Here is a 26,036-nt window from a genome sequence, read left to right as displayed (position 1 = left end):
CCACAGTGAATTGAGATAGTGTTTAATACCGGAAGACACATTTCAGGAAAAACGGGATGGGATGTAGACTGTCAGCTAACAGTTCTTGGTGTCTGATTATCATCACTATCCTTCACAGTGAAACCTGGTGTAAAAAGCAGGAAAAACAAGATGAACAACCTTAATCCCCTTCAAAACATAAAGCTGGTTAATTAGGTCAAACATTTTTTTAATGCAACCAAGGCTGTTTGTGCTGTTCTCCCAAGAACCCACAGCAGAGGGCAGAGAGCTGGCTGCCCGTGCACCTGCTTCGTGTGGCACTAGCCCGAAATCGAGCAATACTGCCTGAAGATTGACCTATGTAACAGGGATAAAAGAAGGAAAAACAGCCTGAAGAAGTTCCTGGCACCTCAAATTTGTAAAGCTTGTGGAGCAGATGAACAACAGATCAGTAAGAGAAGGTGTTTCTAGTTTCTTTCTGCTACTGTTGTCTTGGGATTTTATGCTTTTTGCCTGGACTGCACACTACCTGTTAGAGATCAGACCTGGCTTTACATCTAATACTACACTGTCCTTACATACATTGGTCTCCCCTGGACATACTCAGCATGGATGGATTGGCACCCACCTGGAAGCCTCACCCAAACTTGGTTCACGAGCCCAGACTGAAAGAATTTAGGGAGTAATTAAAAAGGAAACTTGAAAGAACAAATCTTGCAAGTGTCTGTTAAAGCCAGGCTTACGCAAGGGTGCTGAGAAACTGGACCCTGCCCTGATTTTCAAGTCTACTTTCAACTCCATGGGACATCTGAAGCAAACACTTCTCAGGGTGAAGTGGCTCAGTAAACCTGAGGTGCCTGACCACCACAGGAGCTCTCTGAAAGCTCTTTTTCTGTTAAATTGAGCAGCCAGAAATACACTTGAACTATTTAGTCCAGAAATGCTCATCCCCACTGCAGAAAGCCACCAAAGCAGAATATTCAACCCTTTTTCCACTTGCTTCCAGCAGCAGTAATTCACGTGGGAAGTACAAAAATTAAAATAAACAAAAATTGCCAATTCTTCCCTTCTTCTATCTATTCATAAAGGTTTTGCCCAGATCACACAGCATGGCTGTGACTGAAGCTAGGGTTTCTTTTTTGTTGCTGTTGGGTTTTTTTATGACTAATAACATCATAAAAACTATCTTGAGCATCAAGAATCAATCACAGACAGCAAGCAGAGGCTCAGCCTTCAGCATGTCTCCACTCCACCAGTCTTTGATATATGAAAGCCAGTACCTGCAATGGAGACTTTACCCTGTAATTATTAAGTAAGCCTCAGCAGGACCACGGCTCAATAAAGCAGACAATGTCAAATGGAAGCTGCTGAGACAGACCACCACCGATAAGCCTTTGTCTACCGTGATGCCGTCATTTCAGTGGACGAGTTTTGCAGGTAACTGCTGTTCATGTGCCATGACCTACTGTCTTCCTCCCATCTGTGGGAGGTGGCAGACGGAGTGGATTGATGGACAGGGAGTGCAGAGCATCACCACTCTGACCGGGGCCCAGACAAGTAGGACTTCACAGAACATTTGTACATCTCTGGAAAATAACCTTTTAAATCACTCTGCCAGTGGGAACTGAACATGATGCTTAAGGAATCCTGCAATAACTTGTGGATGACAAGATTATTTTTAACCTTTGAATGTGACCTCTGTAATTTTTACATAAGTTGCTGAGACAGCCAATGGGTCAGCAGAACCCTTTTCACCACCTCCACACTCTGTGCTGGACAAAATACCTTGGGCAAGACAGTAAACAGTACTGCCTATGCCAACTTATTGAACTGGGAAAGATGTTAGCATAAAACCCTAGAACAGAGATCAGAGGGGGAAATTTGCTTAATCGAGCAAGCTCTGCCAGAAGATGCAATTGCACACCGCAGAGGATGTCATTAGCCTACCTTCAGAACCCCCCCCCTACTTAACCAAATCCTGACATCCTTGTTCAGTATTTGCATTAAATCCATGGGAACTGTATGGGTTTCAGCACATGTTTTCCCCCACACCAAAGCAGCCAGATGGACAGACAGAGATGTGAGAAAAACATTTGCCATTGAGCCTGAGGGGAAATGAACAAGTCAAGAAGCCTCCACGTACATCCCCCCCCCCGAAGCTCGCTCACTCCCCTATACTTAGAGCCTGGCTTTCACAGAGCTCCCTTCCCTTGAGTGCAGAGAAAGCAGCGGCCGGGCAGCCAGCGAGGCAGTACTCCTGCCAGCACCTCTGCCACAGCCGGGAAGCGTTCCTGGGGCGCTCTGTGCCATGTCAGAGTGGGGAGCACGGCCCCAGGAGACGGGTCACCCTGTTTTGTAGCTGTCACTTATTGCAACGCAGAGGGTGGCTTTGTATAAATAGTTTTTGTTCTACTAAAATTCATCTTCCCTAGCTTGTTTCCTTCCTAACAGTTGTTAATGGATTTCATTACAGTTTTTCTCCTTTCTAATGCGCATTCCTCCCTCTGTGAGGAAGGCCCCGGAGCAGCTGCAGCCAGCTGTGAACTCCCCCACGGGGACCCTGACTGCTGCCTCTGAGACACCAGCGACAGTCCCACGATGATAGACAGCATCTTAACCTCAGACAAGATCACTTGCCGCTGCCGTGGGAATCCAGGGAGCAAAGTGCTGCTCACCTTACAGCCGGGGAGATGAGTGTGCCTTACACAGTGCAAGTGGGAGAAACATTTCATCCGAAATCAGTGGGGCAGAGGAAACAAATTAATCACACAATATGTTTAGGAAAGACTCACCTCCTCTGCAGTGTTTCAGGAATAATGTTCAAAAAATGGTAATTGTATGCTCCCCGCCTTTGCTTTTACTGTCTGAGGAAGGGAAAGACAAAACGTTAGTTCTCTTTTCCATCACTTTTAAAACCAGATTTTCAGGGCGGCTCTTAGCATCCTCTCTGTATTACACCCCAGAAGTCACGGTGAGCCAGAGCCTGAATCTTTGCTCAGACAAATCTCCTAGGAACACCAGCTTGCAAAGTATGCCCTTGGAAACCAATTCCTATTTCCTGCCACTGGAAGCATCACAGCTGATAATCCCAAACTAGCACAGGGCTCTTGATTGTTTTTTACTTTCCTGATTTTATAGAACATAGAGAAAATAAACTCAAATAAGAGTGGATTATCTCACATGTGTAGCCCCTTCAAAACTAAACCACAGACATTAAGAATGTGAAATACCAGTCATACATAGATCTTCTCCAAGAGATTCTATTAGCACAGAGATATAACTGGGCTGGCTGATATGCTTTCAAAAATTACAGGTTTTGTACACACAGTGAAATCTCCTTGCCACTCTTTATGAAGTAGTTTTGTGGTTTTTTAAGTTCAATCTTTCCATTAATTCCAAATCCTGATAAAATAAAACTCATTTTGCTTGTGTTTTATGAGCTTAGGAGCAAGAAGAGCTCCATGCAAAAAGCTTAAGTTAGGCAGTCATTTAGATACTTGCTCTTTTAAATAGGAGGCCATTCTTTGCATGAATTTAATGTTGTCAGTAAGCACAAAAGATGTCAAATGCTTTCACCTTTACGTTGTTTCTTACTGATAATAATTGCCGATAACTTCTTTAAAAAAAATAAAATGCTCACAGTGCTCTTTGGGGTTTTTATAACAATATTTAACATAGTGGAGCGCATAAAAGAATGAGCAGCCAAAGTCATACCTCCAGATAAAGCACATATCTATCACCCAGTGTAACGGCACGTACCAACCCACTGTTAACAGACAGAAAGAGAAGACCAGTTCAGGGCCGCTGTCACCTGTGACCTACCATCTCTGACTTCTGCTTTCTGCTTCTGTTCTTCAGCCACCCCTTTGCTGCAGCTGCATCCCCATCCTCCCCTGCTGGCTGCTCCAGCCCTCTCCTGCCGGCAGCATTAGCAGTACCACTCACCGCACTGGATATTGCCTACTTGATTCATCACTGAATCAACACAACATAAATCCCCCAGGCACGCCAGAGCAACACTACATTAATGCTTCAGCTACTCTGCAAGAGCATCTCTCAAAATGCCTACAAAATTGTTTCAGATGACCATGGCTTTGTTCTCGTTGCACACTGGTCAAGAAGTGTTTAAAATGGATGGTGAAAACTACTGCAAATAATCTGAAAGACTGCATTCCCATCATGTTTGCCACTTTAAATCCTATTTTTGCCTATATAAATCTTAGTGCAATGCTGCCCTGCTGAACTCAGTAGAAACGCTTTGGCTTTGTGCAGGTGGAAAAGCCCAGACCCCGATCCAGCATGCAGGAGCACCACCGCTTCGCCTGCCACGACCCTGCGGGGCAGAGTCAGTCATTTATTTCTCCAGACATCCAACTGCTTAGGATGAAGCTTTTACAGTTATTGTTTTAACTATATTCTGTCCCATGCAAGCATGCAGCCAACAAAATTTAAACCCTGCTCTTGACATAGTCTTTTTCAATACAGATGGAGTTCATAGGAACCATTTATCCTTCACATTTTTATTTTCAGCTTTATCATTTCCATTTGCTCAAGACCCCTTGTCATGTCTCTAGCCCTAAAAGAGTTACACACGTGATTATTTTGACACAGCATCATCTCGCTATTCTCGATTCTGCCTTAACGTAAAAAAGACAAGAGCAAAAGCCCAAGCCATCCATCTCTTCGGTAAATTACTCTGCAGTAAATTAGAGACACTCCCAAATTGTGAAAACTAGTCAGGACGTTTGCTTTGTGAACAATTCCCTTCAAAAAAAGTCTTGTAAGGAACTATTTGATAGCGTTGAACTTTTTGTCTCTCAAACTCACAATTCTCTACTGAAAGCGGATAATGTGAAGTAAAGTACCGGAAAATGAAGTGGCTTAAGATTATACACAGTCAGTTGGGCTTTCTCTAAAGAAACATTACACGGGCTCTTCACAGCTTGTGAAGCTGAGTTTCTAGAAGCCGAAAGAAGAAACATGGAGTAGCTGCAGGCTCGTGTCAAAGGACAGCAGCAGGCAGGATCCTGCACAATGGGTTTGCACTGCAACCGCACTAATACCCTCATCACATAAAAGGGCAGGAGTGATAAATGGGAATGAATGAGAAGATTAATTCCTGGTGGCCTTTCCAGCTAACAGCCATACCATCGGGGCAGCAACACCAGCCAGGAAGTTTTGTTCCCCATGGCTAGGTTGGTCCCAGCTCTGAACTGGGACCTCAACTCTGCGGCACCACAAGCAGGACACCTCGCAAATGCTACAGATGAAGAGGCTTTGGAGAGCTGAATGTGGAAAATATACAAGGATGCAGCACTCTCCTTGTTGCTTGAGGATACCTGATCCTGGCCCTTGGACCAGCCCATCATTTCTCCATCGTCAGCGTGGAAATATTTCCTGCAGGCTCGCACTCCCCAGAGCACCATGTGAGGGTCCGTGTGTTGGGTTTGCGTGGCAGGGTTTTGGTGGCGGGGGGGCTACAGGGGTGGCTTCTGTGAGAAGCTGCTAGAAGCTCCCCCTGTGTCTGATAGAGCCAATGCCAGCCGGCTCTAAGACGGGCCCGCCGCTGGCCAAGGCCAAGCCAATCAGCACCTCTGTGATAACATATTTAAGAAGTAGAAAAACACTTGGAGAGAGAGCTTTTGCAGCCGGAGAGAGGAGTGAGAAGATGTAAGAAACTCTGCAGACACCAAGGTCAGTGCAGAAGGAGGGGGAGGAGGAGCTCCAGGCACCGGAGCAGAGATCCCCCTGCAGCCCGTGGTGAAGGCCATGGTGAAGCAGGCTGTCCCCCTGCAGCCCATGGAGGAAGGATGAGGGGGTGTAGAGATTCCACCTGCAGCCCGTGGAGGACCCCATGCCGGAGCAGGTGGAGGCACCTGAAGGAGGCTGCGGCCCGTGGGAAGCCCACGCTGGAGCAAGTTCCTGGCCGGACCTGTGGCCCCATGGAGAGAGGAGCCCACGCCAGGGCAGGTTTGCTGGCAGGACTTGTGACCCCGTGGGGGACCCCACGCTGGAGCAGTTTGCTCCTGAAGGTCTGCACCCCGTGAGAGGGACTCCATGCTGGAGCAGGGGAACGATGAGAGGAGTCCTCCCCCTGAGGATGAAGAAGCGGCAGAAACACCGTGAGATGAACTGACCGTAACCCCCATTCCCCGTCCCCCTTGTGCCGCTGAGGGGGGGGAAGGTTGAAGCCGGGAGTGAAGTTGAGCCCGGGAAGATGGGAGGGGTGGGGGGAGGTGTTTTGAGAGTTGATTTTATTTTCTCATTCCTCTACTCTGTTTTGCCTAGTGATAAATTAGATGAATTCCCTCTCTAAGTTTGGTCTGTTTTGCTTGTGACGATAATTAGTGAGTGATCTCTCCCTGTCCTTATCCCAACCCACAAGCATTTCGTTATGCCTTTTCTCCCCTGTCTAGTGAATGAGGGGAGTGAGAGAGCGGCTCTGGTGGGCACCTGGCCTCCAGCCAGGCTCAACCCACCACAGTCCGGCAGCTGGAAAGGAGAAAGATGGATCTTTGAGCCTCTGGAAAGATGAAGGCAACTCAGGCTAAGCAGGGTAAATGGGTATCTGTGCTAAAATGACAAGCAGCGAGATCAGTGCGCTAGGTGGCTAGGCTGGTTGGCCACCTGAGATTCACCCGGCTGGAGCTTTCTGCCCAGTGGCCTTCCAAACAGTTTAGGAAAAAGTGCCCTGAAACAAGATTTAGTATCTTTCCACTGGAACAAAAGTTCAGAAACCTCAAGATAACCTTGCACCAGTTTTCTTTCTCCAGTGCGACCCAGCTTCTGCCTAATAAATGCTCAGGAGCTCCACAAGGTCAAAGCTTTCACGTTCACTCCCGGAGCCCGTTGTTGGGAATCTTAAAAGGGCGGGATGCTCAAATAATCTCATTCATGGCTTTAACTTTCGAAAGGAGAAAAAATAAAAACAAAGAAATGACACTAGTGATGCCTGCAATCATTGCCAAAAAGTGGAATCTACCATATGAGCTGAGAAATTAAAAATATAACATAAGAGTTTAAGAGTGTAGGAAGAACTAGGTGAAATCAGAGCAAAGATGTGTCTTACAACATAGCTATGAAAGGAATAGTAAATAGAACTGGCAAAAATTCTGGTGCAATTCAAAAAAATACAAACAATAAAAATTATTTAAATCATCAAGTTTTGATTTAAACTACTTAGACTTAGCTACAGGTATGAAAAGAAACACACCTGTAAGGAAGAAAATAAAGCAATATGGACCTGACAAGAAATGTAAGTATGCCAAGACAAAGCCTTATGAAATTGTGTACACGTTGAGAGAAACTCCTTGCCTTTTATTTACTAATTTATTTATTTTAATAGTGCAGCTTCCCATCTGCTTATGGACACCAGACAGCAAGAGTCCCGAGGCCCTGAAGAGGTCCATACCAGGAACCTCCACACTCGCTCTGGTGTCCCATAGCACAGCCATACTACGTTCAACTCTTCATATGTCGTTGAAAATGCATCCGAGCAAACCGTGCAGCTCCACGTGGAGAGCTGCTGGATCCCTGAGGAGCTCACAAGCCTCTTCAGAAGCACCAGCACCCAAGGAAAACATCCTTTAATTTTGGCACTAAGCTCACCTAGGAGCTTAACGCAACTGTCCACACTGACCCTCAGAAATGGATGCCTCTCCTGGGCGTGACACCCCGGCGCGGTGCGAGGTGGGCAGGCGGTGGCATTGCCGCTGTCCCCAGGCACTGCCTCGGGAGACAGGCTGCCTTCCTTGGCTGACTGCGAAGGAGGGCTTGCTGGAGAAGAAAAGCCAGGAAATACAGAGAAACTGAGACAAAAGTTATATCTCCTCAACTTCCCTCCACACAAGGACCTGGACCTTTTTGAGCCAAATCATCGTTTTTCAATTTTTTATCCTCTCCACCCCAAGCACCGATACTGTGAGCCCTTCCAGGCTGAGCAGACCCCTGCCACATCAATATTCGTAGAGGAGATCCTGAAGAAAGTTCATTTAGTTTTCAGCATTATTACAGTTAATTGGAAACATCTGCTACAAATATCTGTATGCCAGAAGCATCCCAACCTACTAGGCAGTCTCTGCAGGAATACCCACTCCGTCCTTTCTGGATGGGTTTTGCCAACGGCATCTTTATTGTCAAAGAAAAGACACCATAAGACGAATCGGCCAAATGCAGAGTTTAAATTGTCTCTGCTCATTTTCACACAAAGTAGTAACATATGTTGTGCTGTCACAGCTGTGAAAGATATTTTCATCTCCTTGTTTGGCTTTTAACTGCTTTCTTGCAGTGAACCAGGTCAAGGAGTTTTGGGAACGCTGTTCCCCTCTGATACCCAGTAGCATCCTTAGACTAATACAGTGCTGCAGTGAGAATATTCAAGCACATGCAATTAACGTTTTACATTTGTATTGAGATTAATGTCAATATATTACATTAATGTAAGTACATGATTTAATGTAATGTGAATGTTAAATATCTGTGTAAGTATTTATGTGAATAAAGGATAATTATTTGAATGTCCAACGGAAAAAAGTTCCTGTGGGGATAGAAGACAGCCTAAGTATGAAGTATTTGCAAATCCCAACTAATATATTCATTCAGATCTACTGAAAATCCAGGCTAGAACTTACAAACACAGAATTTCTAAACAGGTTGTCAAAGATAATGAAAAATTTAAGCACAGACTGGACTTTCTAAATATTATTAGCTCTCTGTCTGACTCCGCTGTAATTTTCTTTTTAATAGGCTGAAATGTGAGACAGAACCATTTTTAGTAGAAGGAATCCATCAAAACTGTGAATAATGAAAGAAAATCACAATGTCAAATTTATTTTTTTTTTTTTAGGGAAAATGATGAACAAAGATATTCCTATTAATGAGTAAAGCGTGGTTATATCTCTAATCTTTAATGAAGTCAGGCCAAACCAGACAATGTCTATACTATAGAGCTTCCCACAACAAATGGAGACTTTTTACTGGCTGTACAAGGCAGCATGATGGAAAAACTTGTTTAAAAAAGTGAAGAGTAATAACTCAGAACCTCCAAAGACATTTTTGAAGCAGATGCTCTTCCCTGAGATGCCAGACTAGGAAACTTTATTCAGGGAGGAAAAAAGAAAGAAAAAAAAAAAAGATGGGATTTTGAGCCAGAATCTTTTTAAAATAAATTACTATGGGTAAAATTTTCATGCAGATGGTCACTATGAATTCTTATCTCAAACCAGACTAGAAACAGACTTCCCTTTTACACGAAGAGCAGAAATCAGTCTCCTGTAATATAGTCTCCTTAGATCCTCTCCCATCCCAAGGGTAAGAACAGCCACAAATTTCTCTTTTAACAGTGTGGGAACGGACATTTCTATGTCAACACCATTAAGAAGTTCCAAATCACAGTGAAGGAACATTGACAAACAGAAAAAATGAGCTGTGAAAAGCAGAAGACCACGTAATGTCTGGATACATACTTTCATTTGGCAGATTCATGATGCTGATAGTAATAATACAAAAATAATAAGGCCTCTGACTGAAGGAGCAAGTATTCCCTTATTCCCTGAAACAGAATAGTTCCCACACTACATTGTAACTGCAGCAATAATTAGGACTTTTGAGCCAGTTTTCTTCATCTTGTGTAACGAGTTTATGAGGATGATCACCACTTCATCTCACACTTGAACAAATACAACTTGAAGTTTGTATTTCTTTCTGCTTTCCTCAAGAAGAGGCAATGATAAGGCTGGCAGTGATTACCACTTGTACTAAATTCAAAAGATACTAAGTGAATAAACCCATGAACCTCAGTGTTCAAGTTAAAGTTCAATACCAGTTAAGAGGTATTCTTGAACCCTCACCATACTGCGATATAAAAATTAATGCAACTGCTCTACAATTTTAAGGCATCATTAACCCGAAAAATATACAGTGAAGTGTATAGTTCCTGAGCACGTTCATCAGTCTTTATGCCACGAAAAATAAAATTATGCCCTTTCGCTCACTTGGACCATGAAGCAGCTTTCTCTCAGAGAAGTGGTGGTTTTGATGGACAGTGCCACAGCTTCCTCTGTCCCGTTGGAGAAAGCCCTGACCAAACTTTTCTGGATTCACTGCAGAAATGCGGAAGCTGTACTCACACGAAGGTGGGAGATGTGCCGTTTCTGTTGGCATTACACAGAACTAGATGAAGGAAAGAAAGAGGAAAATTGCACTTTCTTGTTTGTAGCATCAAGTCACTCTCAATTCTCACATTTGTTGGCTCGCCATGCTGCGCATCTGACACAAAAGACAATCTTACTCTCAAAGCGGAGTAAATCAGCAAGTAAAATTACTGGAATAACAACAGTGAGATCTGTCCAATACTCTCCTAAAAATGCATATTAAACCTGCTTCAGCCATGAAAACGTGATTAATGTGTTTAATATATTTGGAAGAAATAATAATTCATGTCAAGGGTAAACAATGTAAGCACGGAACCTGGGTGAGAATAATCTTAAGGAAAAAAATGAAGCAGTTGCTGCAGGATACAACTCCACTAAGGATAACCGTTGTTATGGCTGAGCCAAAAAGCAAGCTTCACGTGCCCCAAGCGTAATAAACTGACATCTCTACTCTTCCCTTGCATGGCAGTTCAGGAAACACAAGCATTAGCACGTGAATGGATGAAATAAATGGCTGGATTTCCTGTGAAATCTTAACTTCTGCTTTTTCAAGATTAGGGAGAACAGAAATCATGACACATAGAATAGAATCATAGAATGGTTTGGGTTGGAAGGGACCTCAAAGATCCTCTAGTTCCAACCCCCCTGCCATGGCCAGGGACACCCTCCACTAGACCAAGTTGCCCAAAGCCTCATCTTGCTTTCTCCTGAAATCCACGGAGCCCTACGAACCTCAGAGGACCACATGCAAGGAGGGAAGATGAGCAGTGACAAGAGTGGAGAAGGAACAACGCCAGAGGTGACCTGAGCATCATGAGCACGTCCCTGGTGCAGGGCTATCACCCCACAGGCTGCCCATACAGCTGCCCAGCAAACCACCTGCTACGTCCTCCTCTCACGCCCAAGCTCCCTCTTTCATGTGTCCAAGGTCCTCTGCCAATGGCAGCATTTAAGCAGCACAGAAGCCATGCTTTGCTCAGAGCACTGGTGGCACAACTGCAGTATCTAAGGGTACTGTTATACCTACTTTTGGCATTACGTGCCACTGGAAGGCAGCGCAGCAGAACTGGTACTTACCTGTAGTGTGCCCAGAGTGGAAAGTCAACATGACCAAAGAGTCAGTTTAAGAGCTCCACCTTACCTTTGGGAAGGCAACTCAGGACTTGTCTCTCTCATCTCCTGCATCTTAGCTACCTAAACCTCACTGCAACCCTAAACCTTCCTGTAACTGCCAGGAATCTTCCCATCTAATGCCTGTCTGCGTGATTTCAACCCACCTCCACAGGGAAATGTCTACAGGTGGTGGAGTCTCCACCCTTGGAGATACTCAAAAGCTGTCTGGACACAGTCCTGAGCAACCAGCTCTAGGTGGCTCTGCCTGAGCAGGGGGGATCTGACCAGATGACCTCCAGAGATCCCTTCCCACCTCAAACGTCCTGTGATTCTGTGAAACCGCTGAAGTTTCCTTCACAGCACATGTAGTCTTCCAAGAAGGAAACCTATGTGCTGTAGGAAGAAGATTTTCTATTTCTCTGCAGGCAGATCAATATTTAGGTTGTGCTTATGAGTAGTCATCAATGATTATGAAAAAAGAGGCAGAAACTCAGCACATTCCCACAACAGCAAAGGACCTGGATGAGTGGATGCAACTGACGACCGTCCCTTCAGGAGATACAAAATTTGCCATCTCTTAAGTGTTCCCCTTCTCTGCTGCGCTGCAGCTGCGTGCACAAGAACATGTTTTCTTTTACGCTGCCCGCGGTGCACGGACCCATAGCCCGCTGGGGAATGCTTCAAACACACGGAAGCAGCTAGCAATTTAATTAAAACATTCACACACAGAGAGGCATGTGAACATCCCATTCCTCAAGAGAAACACCTTAAATAAATACAGGAGCACAGGACTGCAAGAAAACTCCCGAGTGCCTTCCATCAACTGAAGAAACTCCATCCTAGAGCTGCTCTTTATTATTACCTCTGCTGCACCAGGAAAAGGCTGTTCGCAAACCTCAGTCCTCAGACTGGGGACTGTCTTCTATTGCCTGGCCCTGCTTCACACACAGTCCATTTACTTTCCTGATGCTCACTCCGTCATTTAACCTAAAATTTATAGCTCTCTTCACTCCCTGGTGATTACTCTCCTCCTGCATATTCACCCTCCTGAAGACAGCACTATCTCAGCCTCTGCTTTATTATCTGAACAAGCCTCTATTTCTTACAGCGCCCCCTGATACAACATGCGATCCATCGTCCCCCCGACCGCCCTGACAGCCCCTCTGTGCGCCTGCTCCTGGTTGAACTTGTCTTTCTTTAATGTGAATGGTGCACACTATTCTTGCTGTGCTTTGCCAACACTCAAAATATGTTAATGCTTTCCCTGCTAGAAATACCTCACCCACTATCTTCTTGGCATGCATTTATCTTATTAACAGCAGCATCCTACTGGTAGCTTGATTCTAGATAGGACAGGTCCTAGGATCCTAGATCTACAACAGGTCATAGATCTAGGATCCTGGTCCTGGATGATCTAATACAGCTGTATTTATTTTTTTCTGTTTTTTTCAGCTGATGAGCTCCCAGCTCACAGACTAAATTCAGATGATTATTCCCTGAAAGCACGACCTTGCACTTTGCACAATTACATTTCATGCCATTCTCTATTACACCAACCTGGAAGAAAACCTAATCCTTCTTATATGATATTATGATCCTCTTCTGAAATGTCAGTGACTCTTACCTTTGAGTCATCTGTAAATTCATAAGCATACTACTGCTTATTTGTGACAATGATAGGAAGATATTAAACGTGTTTCATCTCCTTTGAGGAACTTAATTAGCAGCCTCCCTTTGGCTCAACACTTCCCTTTCAACACTAATGCTGCCCTCTCCTCTGTATTCAATTCTCTACCTATTTAAACTTTCTTCTATAAATCTCCTTTTTCTCTTACCATACTGATAAATCTCCACGAAAATACCATATTCAAATTCTTTATCAAAATGGAGATAGATTACACCTATTGCCTTTCCTCAGCAACAGAACTGAAGAAGATGAAACAGCTAGCCTTGGCACAAAATATTTATTAATCCTTTTTTATTTCAGCCCATTTTCTGTTTGCTTTCCTGACTTTATTATCTTGTTCAAATTTTGCTCTAAAATGTTACATACTCTAGAGGTTGGCCTAACAGGCTGTTATTTGCCCAAATCCACTTCCCCTGGCTCTATTTCACAAATTGAAGTACAAATTTTGTATTTCTCATTCTCATGCCCCATTGTTCAATATATTCATTAGAAACTCTGCAATCTCATCTAACAATAAATGTCTTTCCAGGGAGGAGCAGAAATGTTTTCAGAAGTAAAATCTGATGACCTCTCACTGCCAGTCTCTCAAAAAGAAGTGCTGGATATTATGTTTCGCTAACAACTTGCCCCTGAAACTGCCTTGCTGTTCTTCATGTCACACTGTACTGTTTTTTTTTTTTTAATAGCTAATATGGGAAACATGTGGTTCCTCTTTAAAGAGGCCTCCCAAATCAAACGGAAAATCAAATACCTCCCCATAACTTAATTTAAAAGGTTAAAAAGGTCAAGATTCTCTTCACCACCAAAGTACTTGTCCAATTCTCAGTAAGAAATTTAATTTCGCTCATCTGGAGCAAATGTGTACAATGCAAATGACATTCAGAAGCTCTACTGCACTTTGGAATTAAACTCACTTTTTGCAGCTGCTGTTTTAAACATCACCAGAGTCTGGAAATGAAACAAAGCCTGGTCTCACTGACAGATCCCTGCATTAACATTAACTTCAACAAAGGAGTTTAAGTGTCTTCAGCCACCAACTGTGTACCTCCACTGTATATTCCACTGTACACTACCTCACAGCCTAATTAGCAGCACTGCAAATATTCTAGATATCTACTAATATTATGCACAAAGATCTAATTAGAAGTGGTGCGTGTATGCAGATACATTTGAAAAAAAGAGAACAAACGTACAGCTCCAACTGATATCTTTATTAACTCGTTCTCAGTGGCAGTATCATATACAGGGTTAGTGTGAGGTTAATGTATACCCCACACTGTGACCTTTCAGACTGAATTTAATTGCATCCCTACCAAGGATACAGAAAAATGATAAGGTGCATGCTGATTGATTTTCTTCCTTGCAGACCACAAGAGCTCGTTTCAACAAAACCTTGCCATTAAATTTATAGCACAACTGAAAAAGAGTTTCAAATGATATACACCCTAATCTAATTTTTGAAACTGTTACATCGAAGACTCTCCATCATAAGCCGCAAAATCCCCATTTACCTCTTTCTGTAAACCCTCTGTACTGCGTACAGCGTTATCCTTCAATTGTTAGTGTGCTTAAAAATGTGTGTGTAACACTGTCAGAGCCTTGCTGTCAAGTGTTAAAGAGCACTTTTAGGCATTCTGCCCCAGTAATCTTCGGGGACTTCAGTAACTACAAGTCAGGGGAAAATCAAAGTAAAAAGAAAAGACAGGTCATCATGAATCTAAATGCAATGTAATCTCATGATAGACGTTTCTACTATACATGCACAACACATTCAGGTGCTACAAGAATTTTACTGTCCTTACTTTAGTAAAGCTGGGACCAGTATCTTTGTGAACATACCAGTGCACAGTGAACTATTGGAACTGGGAAATTTTGCCAGACTATTTTATACACTGTGATTGCTGCATAAAATATGATATGCCTCATTATAGAGGGTTTTATTATAAGCTTTAGTTTCTTTTCTTTGATGCCAAGTGAGATTTTTCGCTAATTTTTCATTATTCTTTTACATATAATTTTTTGTGATATTTTCAGATATTCAATCGTGACACTATACTCTGCAGTAAAAATACCCATGGGGAACTCTGAGATACGCGTTTGTTTAAAGCAGATTCCTCTTGCAGTGGATGAAAGGAATGGCCAACCACACCAGGGTTTCAGGTTTAAGGAGGTGATGGCAGGCACATTTTGTTACTGATGTACAGGCTTTTTAGCTATTGCACTCATCATCATGGTCAGGAGGATTCATCTAGATTGAAGTACTGAAGAGCACAGCGCGCAGCTGAACCATCACTTGGATCAGTTGCACTTAGAGGAACGGAAACTTGGATGAGCCCCAAATTATGGTAGACCTAATGTCTCATTTGCCAGCAAATCATTTGTATCAGAAATTACTTTAAATGACAATACTAAAATTAAATTTGTCCCATGTTTAACATGTCCATTAAAAAGAAATCCTTCAATGCCACTCAGTGAGGCTCAGATGCGGATAGACAAAATGACCATGTGGTTGGCCACAGCCCATCCTCAGCAATACCCCTCACTTAGACCATCTGCAATGGCTGTAGAGTCAAGGCTGAATCTACTCACTCAAAAATCCACCTTTACAGCTGTTTCCATGAATCTCTGATGCACAAAGGTACTGGGAGTGCCATCAGGAGCCTCAGAAAACAGAACTCTGGGTAGACTGGGATAACCTGACCTATGTGAGTTTTTGTTGCTTTACCAAGACTTGATTTTAATTTCACAGCAAGGCTGTACCTGAAGCGATACTGGAGCCTCCTGAAGCCTTCAATCGCCCCTAGATTCTACTAAGAAGTCAGTGCTGTAACAAAGCAATTTCACGAGAGCCCATTGTGAACCTAAATTCACAATTTCTCATTTAATGCATCAGAATGGAAGCTCAGTGTGAACGACTCCATTAAGGCAAAGACAGAATTAGCCTCATCGCACATGCGGCAACATATGTCTCTTTCAACGTGCACTGCAAAATAGATACTGAGTGGAAAACAGATGATTTTTAACTTCCTCTTCTGTCTACTGATAAAGAAAACATTCTCAAACCCCTGCATATCTTCATGTAAATTACTCTATTGCAAAGATAAATATCAAAGTTATGTGAGATGCTAGATAAGTAGCAAAAAAGGCTTAAAAGAACAAGGAAGAAATAAAAACACCTACAAAATCTCCAAAGACAAAAAATAAACAACAGTTTATTTGTGTTCCCAGGAAAGCCTAAAGCCAAACATTAGCATTTTCTTTTGGAGGCAACTTTCTGCATATTGAGAGCCAGCTTAAATAAACGGCTGGCTTTTCTTCTTAGAATATTCGGGCAGTCCTTTTCCTTTTTCCTTTGAGAAAATAAACATGAAAACCCATGCAGGAAGAACTCCACACAGGAGTAGTAGAGAAAAAATTCAAAAACCTTGTCATAATTATAAATGAGATCTTGGCCAGGCAGAAATGCATATGAAATGCTGTCAGGTGGGAGTGTTTGCCAGCCATCCTTCAGGAGCAACAATCACAGAAATCCACCCTTATCATCTTCTTGTTGATCTCCTTTCCTCATCCTTCATGAATTTTATATGGCTTTTCATTTTTATTCCCATACTTCTCTCTGAATCTTGCCTTAGCCCATCCCCTGGGGCTCTTCTTTTGCTTCCCAAAAACCTGAGTTGAGGATTTGCTGGTATCTAACATGAGAGGTTCAGGGGCTCCTTTAGGCTGCAGTAATTTTTTTCTACTTAGTAAAGCCTGGAGGGAAAGTATTTTTCCTTCCTTGCTAGATAGTAAACATTCGTCTTCCACTGGGCAAACAAATTATGTTCTGTTATTTGTAAAGACACTCAAGTAATATTCTTGTTTCTCTTTAAAACCGTCTTCCTGTTATCCCTAGTCTAGCCCAGGGAACTGAGCCGAAGGTGTTGCAACTAACATATGGTGAACAGGAGTAAGAGCCTGAACACCGGGCAGCAGCCCCCAGAGAAATCTGTGCACGGGAAAATACAGAAACAGTCCCTCTGAAGTCTGAGTTCAGGCTAAGATAGCAGCAGTAAAATGGATCTCAAGACAGTAAGCATCTTTGGTGAGCAATTTCACTTTACTCATCAACTCAGCAGAAACATGGTTTTCTGCCTCCAGGGAAGGGTGCAACATGTACTCATTAATGAATGTTTATACAGATCAACACTACTGCTGTATTAATTTCCCCCCCCACACACACGAGGTATTTCATGATCAAAGTATTGAAATCAACACTGCTAAAGCAACATTATTTGAGCAGTCAAGTTAAGCACATGCATGTTTGAAGGATCAGATCTTAATGAGGTTTCCTGGTTGTTTTTTGGCACGAATACAACAAACATTTCAACACAAATATAACTCTGCCCATGCAAAGTGAAGGGCTCTGCTCATGTAATTAGCATCTACAAGCAGAAGTATTTGTTTGTAAGAATCGAACAAATCATTAAATATTTATTATATTATTTCATAAATAGACTAATTAGTTCTGAAATAGCTGCTTTCTTAAGCAACATGACCAATATGTAACATGTTGCCCTTCATTTATCAGTTTTCACTGCAATGAATCCTGCAAATCTGACACAACTTCATTAAAACCAACAGATTGTTGGTCAAATCTTTGCAGGTGGTACATGAAACTCAATACATCCAAATGAAAACCAGTGTACTGCCATTCCAGTCAATAAGGCTGTAGACAAACCTGTATCTTTAAGCTGGTCATCACAACCTCAACTGTTTGATGTGCATCAGCATACACATTAAAGAATGCAAAACCTGTTAACTCATAGGGTCCTTCTGAAAACAAGAACACATCCACTGCTCACGTAGGTTAGTTTAAATTACCAAAGCTGGCTTTAAATTGATCAAATTTGGTTAGAAACTGAAGGTGACTGAAATGTTTTGCAGTAATATGTCGATCCCTAAGCAAGCTGATGTTAGAAATATTTCTCAGATGTGGATTAAGATTTCCAGATGAATAGAGAGAGCAGGAGAATGCAGGAGATATACATTCCTGACCAAAAGCTCCTGACTGTCTGCATTTAACAGCATTTGTCCAGGATGTGTCAGACAAGAGACCTGAGGTTAGGTTCTTGGTACAACAGCAAAGTGCCTGGTCAAAATGCCCTTGGCTGCTCTGGGATGAATTTTTCATAGAATGGTTCGAGTTGGAAGGGACCTTAAAAATCATCTAGTTCCAACCCCCCTGCTGTGGGCAGGGACACCCTCCACTAGACCACGTTGCCCAAAGCCTCATCCAACCTGGCCTTGAACGCTTCCAGGGAGTGGGCATCCACAGCTCCTCTGGGCAACCTGTTCCAGTGCCTCACCACCCTCATAAGTAAAGAATTTCTTCCTAATATCTACCTCTTTCAGTTTAAAGCCATTATCCTTTGTCCTATCACTCCACGCCCTCCTAAACAGTCCCTCTCCAGCTTTCTTGTAGGCCCCTTCAGGTACTGGAAGGCTGCTATAAGGTCTCCCCAGAGCGTTCTCCAGGCTGAACAGTCCTAACTCTCTCAGCCTGTCCTCACAGGAGAGGTGCTCCAGCCCTCTGATCAGCTTCGTGGCCCTCCTCTGGGCTCTCTCCAACAGCTCGATGTCTTTCCTGTACTGGGGCCCCCAGAGCTGGATGCAGTACTCCAGGTGGGGTCTCAAAAGAGCAGAGTAGAGGGGCAGGATCACCTCCCTCGACCTGCTGGTCACACCTCTTTTGATGCAGCCCAGGACACGGTTGGCTTTCTGGGCTGCAAGCGCACACTGCCGGCTCATGTTGAGCTTTTCATCAACCATGTTGAGCTTTTCTTCATATTGTTTCATTAATGTTTCCAAAAAAGCCAGTTTTGCTTCTGTATGAAAAAAGGAAGTTTCAAGTCTAGCATTTTGCACCAAAATAAATTTGGGGTTTTGACCAGTCACAAACAACCAGACTTCCAGTGCATCTCCTGAACTACCAATGCACAAGCGAAGCTTAATACGAACTTTTCGTAACATTCAATATAAAAGCTTACCTAAGTATCTCCTTCAAACTCCTATTAGTATCTGCCATCTCTCAGATTACTTTTTTCTTTTTCTGTGCATTTTCCACATTCAGAACCATTTTTAACTTACTTATGGCATCAATAAGCTACATGAGGAACAAAGTGACCACCATGGCAAAACCAAACCTAACACAAAAGGTCTCTAATACATACTGTAATGTTGTCAGAAACCAACAATAACCACAGAAATGTCATGGAAATAATACAGGCCATAAATTGAAGCTATGTGAATATTTATTTTTATTTTCAAGACAACTCCTGAAATTATGAGATCAATTTGGCTTTGTTTTTCTCTCATCACTTTTCCATCTTGTCAGAAGGTAGTGCAAAAACACTGCAATCAATATTCTCTTGCTAGTCTGGATTAATAGATTTATGTTAATTGCATCCATCTACATAAAAATGCTCCTTAGTATTCTTCTTTCATAGGACTTTTACTGAGGATCAAATTCTGAACACACAGATAAAGTAAAAATAAACGATTTTTTTTTTAAGAGAAAACTTACCTTGGCGCACACTTTCAGCAGATGTCATGAAGAGAGCTGATCGCTTCCAATGGCTTTGATCTTGCTATCATGCAGCAGCTCCTGATTGAGGCAAGTGACCTCAGGGGGACGGGAGGGAATGGGGATCACTCAGCTCAGAAAGGGTCTCCTCACATCAGACATGCTTTTTCATACTCTATTTACTTTCAGGCTGTACTGTGTGAAGTATCAAATCTCTGCAGCTCCAGCTAATGGGATGGGAGTTATCAGCTCCTCAATGCTTCTCGGCTGCAGACAGGACAACAGGATACCTGCTCCCACTGAGACCCTGATGATTCTGGTGGGGGATGCTGAACTTCACCTTGGTTCTACAAGGAACACCAAACAGCAAAATAACAGAAAGGCAACTAGCCAGCATATCGCTTTCAGCTTCCAGACGGCAAGAAACTAGGAGAAGAAAAGGCCTTAACCAATGTATGTTCTTTCTGTGGCATTTGCCATTTCTTTCAACAGCATGAACTAAGCCCCGGTACGCATCAAGTGATGAATGAGTTGCTTGTCCTGGCTAAGAGCTGAGCTTAGATCATGGGATAGAAGCTAACAAGAAAAATCATTGAAAATGCACCTGTTGACATTTTCCAATATGCACTGACCTTTCCAGTACCATTACATTTGGCTTTGCAGCCCAGTTACATTATTTCAGCTCTACCTATCAATAAGATCCTCATTATTTGAATCCTTTCAAAATCTTTACACTTCTAGTGAGAGCAGAGAAAAAGACATTACTGAAAAAGGACTGTCTGGAAAAAAGTGTCAGTTCAGTGACACCAGAAAGACCCCCACTTCGCTGCTGGGGTTAATTGCTCACACCACTGCACTGTAACCGAGCCAGGTAAGCACAGCACAAAGGCTGACGACTTACATGAGGACAACTCCTGGTGACAGTGACAGTAGTAAGTAGCTAAAGAGCACCAAATGCAATATTCAAGGACAGAGCATAGAAAATGAATCTTGTAATCACAAGCACACCTGCAAATCAGAAATCATTTCATGATATGAGAAGAGTCCAAGATAATTTATCACTCAGAACACAAAACTCCACATTCTCCCTTGTTTAACTCACCTTATGAGGTTATAATGATTAGTTTTATTTCCAGCAAACCTACAAACTTGCTTTCCTTCACTTCCCTTCCGCCATTTACATTTGCTTAATATGCAAAGGTAATACATCTTATTGAAGAAATAAGGAAGATCTGCATTAAGTCACGTCTGCTTCAGAACTCAGTTGACTCCCCACCAGCTGGAATCTATTATTTGATTAAAAATGCTGTTGTGCCAGCTGCCATGCAGCACGTTTCACTACCCTGATTCCTGGTGGAATTAAATCCATACTAAAAATGTAGTCTAGCATGAATCACTCTCTTCTCAATATTAATGCATACCTGGAAAATAAAAGCATTAAACCCAAAAAGAACCCAGCCCTCCTAGACCTGGCCACCCCAGTCTCTAATGTAGAATGTGCTCAGTGGGGAAGAACTTCAAATTTCACATATTATAAGGTAGAAATTTCATAAGGCAATGTCCTAATTATACACTCAGGTTAAGTGATCTCTCTTACCATAAAAACAAACCAAACTCCTCTTCCAACAGAACCAGTCCTGAAATAAAAGACAGTTGCTGAGTTTAAAGAATTAAAAGCTCTTGTATCTCACTGATATGGTGAAGTATTTACTAGTGGAGGGTAATTATTAGGGAATGTGCCCAGAGCAAAAAATAATTTATAGTTAAATTTGTTACTGCTAATTTAGTTAGAATGAGAGACCGTGTCAGGCAAAAAGCCCATTTAATTCAAGGAGGATTTCTGCCTGACGTGGACGGCAGGAATATATGCCAGGAGTATATGCTGTGAATAAGCACTGAAGATGTTGCTCAGCTTCTTGCAGCGCAAGAACATTAAAAGCTTTAAGGCAATCATTGACAAAGGCATGCTTAAAAGGCCTCTAAATAGAAACATTGTGATGGTATATTGATAGGACTGATTCTTCCCATTTTCTTTTTCAGTTACCTCAAAGCGAGTTGCAGACTACAACTTCACTAGCTCTGAAAAAAGTCCGTCAGTAGCTCTGAAGAAAGTTTATATTCAATGGGATGTTTGCAACACTCTTTATTCAGTGGATGGCCGTAACATTAAAAAGTTAAAAAGTTTTGGAATCAAAGAATCACAGAATGGTTTGGGTTGGAAGGGACCTTAAAGATCATCTAGTTCCAACCCCCCTGCCATGGGCAGGGACACCCTCCACTAGACCACGTTGCCCAAAGCCCCAGTTCTGATGGCCTAGCAGACAAGATACAGTCTCTTAACATACAGCCATAAGAACGGGCAGAGGTAAGGCTGAAAGCCCAAGCCCACATCCATTCCTGGTGGTGTCAAGGCAGAGAGTGCACAACACTTGCTTTACTTCTTCTTCAGAAGAACTAGTTAAGTATTATGTGGATATTTCACTGACTAAACTGATTAACAATAGTCAATCTAAATTCCCAAGCAGCAGTTAAGTTATGCCACGTATAAAACAGCTGGAAGAGAATACAGTAGGTTTTAGTCACAGTACTGAACATAATTGAGGGGGTCAAGTCACTACTGAGCCAAGCTGCTATGATTTGATGGTTGCTTAAACTAAACGGGTGGTCTGAGCACGGCAGAGAGTAGCCCAGGGTCCGCACTACAGAAGTGCCATTGTGATGGGCAGCTTTGCTGACAGCATCCCCAGGGAGGCAGGTCCCTGCAGCTGGAGTCCCACTGGTACCAAACCCTCTCCAACCCTGAACATGGATATCCAGTTCAGACTCTCCAGAGAAGCGAAAATAAACTAACTTTGCTGCATCTTAGAGATCTTCCTTTCAAATATATTTTAATTCAGTTTGGAAAAGCTTGACCTAGTGCTTCTGATTTCGTGGTTCTTCAATTTTTTCTGTTTCCAGATCCATTATATGACTTCCTCAACAAGCAAAACATGTATCGTTTCATGTATTTTTAGACACTGAGCTTTGTATATTTTAACTTTTCACTCTACAACCTTTCACATCAGCAAAAAGTGTTGTAGTGCAGCCCCATCTATGTTTGTTCAATCACCAATTAGAAACGTATTACGCATGCAGATACTGACAACCATCCCACAAATACAGAAGACTGGTAAATAATGTTTATGTACTTCTTCTCTTGACTAACTCTTCTGGCAGCATATGCCAGCAACCCCAATCCACCATCGTCAAATGAGTCAAATTCCCCTTGCCTATCGTGCAAAATAGAGATACTCTCCGTGCCAAAGATGCAAAGTACCTGGACCTCCAACACTACCTGCTTTACTGAGAGAGAGCAACGGCTTGTCTAAAGACATCACAAAGAGGATTTACACCATTGAAAAGGAAGTGTTGTTTCTCCTTGGTATATGCTACTTGTCTCGAAAGCATCACAGAACAGTGACATTTAAAATCCTGATGTTCCTATACACCAAAAAAAAACCCCATACATTGAGATCTAGCATGATTTCAGGAAGGGAACAGAATTAAACCCTGTATAATAAGAGTACAACGCCCAGATTTGCCAACAGAGACATAAAAAAATAGATTCAATGGCATTTATAATATTCCTATTCCAAATAGCAGCTAAAATTTTATCCCACCCTACAGTGGCACGTATTGTGTGTAGGCCTTACATTTCAATAAAAGGAAGCTAATGCTTTTAACAGCACACTGGAGAGTTTTTATGAGATATGCGATCTACAGGAAGACTATTGTCCCTCATTAAACATTTGTTGATTAAATGTGCTATTCCAATTAACATAACCCTTATTGAAATGATAAAAGATACCAAAGTTTAAGTTAAATTTTAAGAAAACTACTGAGTGGTAACAGCAATAAGGTATTTTATGTTTAAAAAAATTAATACGTATATTTACTATAATATTTATATTTTAATAATAATAAATATAATTTTAATATTATAAATATTTATAGAATATTTTTATATTATTATAATATTTATATTTCTTTAGTGTAAAAAATATTTCACTGGTGTAAAAATCCTCCATACATGCTGCAGGTGTGGAGGAACCTTTTGTGGTCCCAGCACAAACCCACCCAAATCTGCCCAGGCTGACACTCTCCCAACAGGAGCAGCCACCTGGGCTCAGCTGAGCGCCGCGGCAGCACACGGAGCCCACGACTCTGCCACACGCTCGTGCCTGCCCCCATGTGAAATCTGATGGTCTACCAGGGTACATGGACACAGGTGCAGGGGGAGGCTCCTATGTTACTGATTTTCTGAGTACTGCCAGCCCATAGGACCGTGTCGCCTTTGTTCCATAATCTGCAAGGCATAAAGTCACCGAGGCAGGAGACCTGAGGAAGTGCTATGATTAAATGGGTGACATAGGTTTTGGCAAGGAGCTCCTGTGGGTGCTTGGGAAAACACTGAGCAAACGCCCTGTCCATATTCAAATCTCCCGTTTCCCAAGCTCCTGATCTGAAGCAGTGCTGAACATACGCCTGCAAATGGAAGCACTAGGAGATCTGATATTAAATACTGGGGAATGCCACAAGCCCTTAAGCAAAAAAGATAACCTGTATTTCAGCTCAAACATTCAAATTTAACCAAAATATTTTAAGAACATTCCTTATTAAGGACATGTCTTCATTTCTCACCTTTGCCATATGATAACAACATTGGTTCTCCTCACATGGTGCTGTGAAGAAGCCTATGAAAGTTGTGAAGCACTGAGCCATCACAGTTATTTTCTCTTCCTTACATTACAGTAGCATTTGGGAGTCCCAGGCCAGGATACAGGCATGCTGGAGGCTGTGCTCAGGGAGAACTAAAAAGATGGTTCTTGCTTCAGAGAGTCACATTTAAACATAAAAAAAGTCCAATAAATGGATATGGATGGTTGACAAAGAAGCAGGAGGAAATAAAGAGACAGCATCAGTCAACACAGGAGACACTGGCTGTAACACATTGCTAACCTACTTTTTTTTTTTTCCCCCCCAGGGATTATGGCAGAGGAGATATTAAGAAGGGATTTAAAAGGAGAAAATGAGGTTAAGTATGTTGATGTCTGCCCACAGCTCATCCTTAACTTCGGCAGTAGCAAAGAATAAAGCGCACAGATGCTGGTTTGAATACACAGCAGGTCAGTGATGAAGCTGGTATTGCAGGTGAACTGGAGGGATGTGCAGATGGATGATGGGCCAGAAAGGCTTTTCACATGAAATCAGACTGCTTCTTACTATCGTTGTTATAAGAAAGAGTGACAAGTATTACAGAAATGCTCACAAGAAAACAAATTTCTTTTTGCAGCAGGTTTGAACAAGGTAAGAGCTACACAAGCGATATATGGACCACGCTTGACAGTGGACTAAGGGGTGGCATTTCTTCATGACCGTGGGCATCCCCCTGGCTGGCTCCTAAACATTTCGCAGTCCACAGACATCCCCGGAGGAAGAAACATGCCTTGGTATTGTTCACAGTTCATTTTTTAAGCCCGGGACATCATCAGCTAAGGCATTTTCTATCATGAGTTACTATCTTTTAACGACTCCTAAAATACCTGTATGCAAGTCAGAAACATCTGTGTTCCACGGCTAATTTGGTCTTTTATAAAGATTGATTTACATATACATATAAATATTGATTTACACGCGTACTACTTGCTATTTAACTCTGTTAGAAAATATTTCAGATAATTTTTTTTTTGTCGTCTCCTTAGGTCAGCCATTTTACAAAGTTAAGAGAGCAGAAGTGCCTGGGGTCTGTTTGAGCTCAGTAACAAACCTTGGTTCTAAACCACATTTGCCTTTCAGTAGATGACAGTCTCGACAGCAGCCTTTTAGCAAACTGACCTGTGAGAGGGACTGTCTGCCAACCTCTTACTAAGCCTCTGTAAATATCTGTTTGTTTGGTGAGGAAAGGTGTTTCACCAAAGACATGTTGATATTAGGTAATTTATTCTTTAGGGAAAAAAAGGTAAAAATAGAAAAAGACGGTATCTTCCCACACATGACCCTTTTAATGGTGATTTCCAAATCAACCACTTCTCATCAAAAGTTCCAGCAAAGTATCAGAAAAAAGTAATTTTAGGAACACAATAGTGTCACAGAATTAAGGAAACTTTTTCCTGTGCTGTCACCAGATAAACCTTACCAAGAAAACACCTGTTAAACATATGGCTTACTTTTATTTTTTGCTCAGCGCTCTTCACGATGTCCTTCACAAGCTAATAAGGATCAACACCCAAAGGGAAGCTGGTAGGTAACATAACAGCTTGCATATCGCTGTCCTAAATAACCGTAGGTGGGAAGAGCATGCTGAGTCCCAGCATCCCGGTAACAGGAACGGTGTGTCCCAGCCAGTCGTCCGTAGCAAGCGATCCCGCAGAGCGGCACCTGGCTCAGGGAGAGCAGCACTGCTTTCCAGGCTCCACCGGCTGCAGGGATGACATCCCCACTGATTCCAACGGGGATGCTGCGCTCACATGAGGACCCAGCTGCTCCGAAGTAACTCAATGTG

General features: G+C 42.5%; 1 protein-coding gene across 5 annotated transcripts in view; it reads right to left on the bottom strand.

Annotated features, from left to right (window-relative positions):
* The window catches only part of PAG1 (phosphoprotein membrane anchor with glycosphingolipid microdomains 1), a 116,814-nt gene that overhangs the window by 56,054 nt on the left and 34,724 nt on the right, over nucleotides 1–26,036 (bottom strand). For 2 of the 5 annotated variants that reach the window (XM_054816007.1, XM_054816010.1), the window contains exon 3: nucleotides 2,772–2,843. The exons of 1 other annotated variant lie outside the window; for it this stretch is intronic. The gene's annotated coding sequence lies outside the window, so the exon portion shown is untranslated. Of the gene's footprint in view, nucleotides 1–2,771; nucleotides 2,844–5,318; nucleotides 5,338–19,495; nucleotides 19,763–26,036 lie in introns of those variants that run through there. 2 more of the 5 variants (XM_054816012.1, XM_054816013.1) reach the window with 2 other exon arrangements.

The sequence above is a fragment of the Grus americana genome, chromosome 2 (genome assembly GCF_028858705.1).
Source record: "Grus americana isolate bGruAme1 chromosome 2, bGruAme1.mat, whole genome shotgun sequence".
Classification (NCBI taxonomy): domain Eukaryota; kingdom Metazoa; phylum Chordata; class Aves; order Gruiformes; family Gruidae; genus Grus; species Grus americana.
The sequence above is the reverse complement of the archived record's forward strand: the minus strand, read 5'-3'. Positions and strand labels throughout refer to the sequence as shown.